This window comes from Phacochoerus africanus, chromosome 3 (genome assembly GCF_016906955.1).
Source record: "Phacochoerus africanus isolate WHEZ1 chromosome 3, ROS_Pafr_v1, whole genome shotgun sequence".
NCBI classification, from domain to species: domain Eukaryota; kingdom Metazoa; phylum Chordata; class Mammalia; order Artiodactyla; family Suidae; genus Phacochoerus; species Phacochoerus africanus.
In genome coordinates, this window is record NC_062546.1 from 26,413,058 (window position 1) to 26,416,106 (window position 3,049).

A 3,049-nucleotide genomic window follows, 5' to 3' on the forward strand; every position below is an offset into this window, starting at 1 on the left:
GCTTCCAGTTCTTCGGAGGGTCCCCAGGAGGCTTCTGTGACAGGAAGTAGCAGTCAGAGAACCCAAGGGAGGAAGGGTGTATGTTGGGGGTGCATGGAGAAGAGCAGGTGCAAGGTAGAGGCAGGCCTGGGAGGGCCCAGTGACCACCTTGTGGCCACTCCCCATGCCCTTTCCATGTATGTCACCTATGCCATGCCTCTGCAGCCAGACAGGCCTGGGTTCAAATCCCCACTGTGACTCAGAAGCTGTGTAACTGTGGGCCAGCTACTTCCTCTCTGAGCCTCACATATGTCTGCAAAATGGAAATAATAAATCCATCTATATCTGTTGGGTATTGTGAAGATTCATTGGGGTGACTCATGTAGATGTGTCAGCATAGGGCCTGGCACATAGGAAGGGTTCCCCAAAAGTTGCTTATTTCCCGTTTTTTAGATGAGAAAACTGAGATTCAGAGAGGTTAAGTGATTTGCTCAAGGTCACACTGCATGTCTGTGGCAAAATTGGGATTTGAAATCAAGACCCAGAGAGGAAACTGGCTACCCGGTGAAAGGGAAATTCAGTGTTACCATGTAAAGCAACTCGAAGACTTCCCATCCTCAATCTTAAGCAAATTGCTACGCAGGGGTCCTCTTCCATGGGAGTGCTGGCACCACCGCTGTAAGTACCATAGTCTGCTGTGTCAGCCTCGACTCTTTCATTAACTGCTGTCCGGAGCAGTCATCCCAGTGGTGGGCACAACTCATGTCTAAGTGGCTTTTATATTTTCCACAGGGTTCTCCTTATGGATAATTCCTTTCCCTTCCACAATCAGAGACATGGGCAGAGCAGGAGTTAAACTCCATTCTTCAGCTGGACACATGGGGCAGAGGGGCTGAGGTGGAAGGGCTGCTTCTGGAAGCAGTAGCTGTGTAGGAAATGCTAGGTCAGTGTTAGCTAGTTCTGAAGTTCTTACTTTGTCTAATGTCAAAAGCCAATGGCTAGAGTTCCCATTGTGGCTCAGTGGTAATGAACCCGGCTAAGTAACCATGAAGATGCGGGTTCAATCCTTGGCCTTACTCAGTGGGTTTAGGATCCGGCGTTGCCATGAGCTGTGGTGTACATCGCAGATGTGGCTCGGATCTGGCATTTCTGTAGCTGTGGGCTGGCAGCTGCAGCTCCAATTCAACCCCTAGCCTGGGAACTTCCATATCTTACATGTGTGGCCAAAAAAAAAAAAAAAAAAAAAAAAATCCGGTGGCTAATGTTAGTCTGGTGTGGTATCAGATCTAGAATAAAATCATGGACTTTTTGGTTGGAAGATGCTTTAAAAGTTGGCAGGTCCCCCCATTTCTGCCTATTGAGTCTCTGCATCCCTGCCATGTGCCATACTCCTGCCTGGGGCCGAGAAAGGCTCTAGGGTTAATTTTCTCATCCAAGTTACTGGGCTCTGGTGCTGGATGTTGGGGGAAGCACGGAGGTCTCCCTTTCTCTAAACAGGTTAGGAGGGAAGATTTTGGCTGGATTTTCTGGGGGTGTCCTCTTTGAAAGGTTCTCATTGCCTGGTGAGTCAGGCTTTAAACCTAGATATAATATGATTTCAGAAAATAATGGGATGTGTTGTTTAGGGGCCTGGACTGTGGCAGGAAGGGGGACCCCCTTCCAGGGCCCGAGAATGGGTTCTTGTCTAATACTCGAAAATGAATTGTCTGAGGAGACACACGTGCTGACAAAGCAGGAGACCTTATAGGGAAGGGGCACCCAGGCGGAGAGCAGCAGGTGCGGGAACCCAGGAGAACTGCTCTGCCACATGGCTCGCAGTCTCCGGTTTAATGGGAACGGGGTTAGTTTCTGGATCGTCTCTGGTCGGTCGTCTCACTCAGCCTGAACTTGATCTGGCCCAGGGTCTTTCCTGATGGCGCGTGCATCTCTCAGCCAAGACAGATTCCAGCACCAAGGATCCTGGGAAGTTGGTCGTCTCCTCCCTCCTATTGATCCCTCCCAGATTCTCTGGGTTAGTCTTCAGGGCAGCACTTTATTCCTTATCAGGGCCTCCTGTTGTGAGACAACTCAAGCAAGCAGCTATTGTTGTGCTTGGCCAAGGTGGGCAGTTTCAGTCAATGGTCCTCTAACAGGACCACAAAGCGTGGCTGGGAGTTGAGGAAGCTTGGGGAGCTGCAGCACAGGGCCTCACACTCAGTAACTGCCCAGCGGGCTTCACTGACCCTGGTAGAGGCACCTTGTGCAGGATCCTGTCCTGGCCCCTCCCTGTGCCTCTCAGCCCCACACAGATCTTGAAGGAAAAACTCCTTCCTGGGCTGCTTTTCTATGTTGTGAGTTGTTCTTAGGCCTGTTTTTATTGTGAAGTTGGGTCACGTCTTTTCCTGAAACACCCACCTCATGACATGAGCTCTGTGTGCTGGGAGGGCTGAGTCTGGGGACAGGGGCCTTATTGTCTTTGCTGAACTCGCTGGCATCAGGGAGACAATGAGAGTCATGTGCTGTCCAAGCAGGAAGGGACTTCGCCGATAAGACCTGACATCCTGGAGCCCAGGTAACAATGACATAACCCACAGATGACATTGTTTGAGCACCTCCCCTGTGCCAGGAACCACTTTCTTTCATTTCAGCCTTACCACAGCCCTCCAAGGTGGGGACTCTGATTCTCCCCATTTCAAAGAGAAGGAAACTGAGACTGGGAGAGGCAGGTGGGGGGCCACATCTTGGTCAAACGACCATCAAGAGGGGGGTGGGCCAGAACGCAGAGTGCCGAGAGCCACACCATTCAGTGAGCCCTCGACCCAGCACATCGTCAAGATCCATGCAACATGCGTTCCCACCAAAGAGGTTGTTCAGCTATAGGTGGTCTTGAGGTTGACCTGCAAGTGAGGAGTGACAACTGGCTTTCTTGTTCCTGAAGTCCAGGGAGGTGGCCAAGACCTTGGACCTTGGGTGTTTTGGCATCACCCAGCCATGGCTCAGATTGGCTAAGATGTTCCTGCATAGGACCTAGATGTGGCTTGGATGTTCAGTTCCTAAGCCCACCTGAGTTGGGACAAAGACACACTCTAGA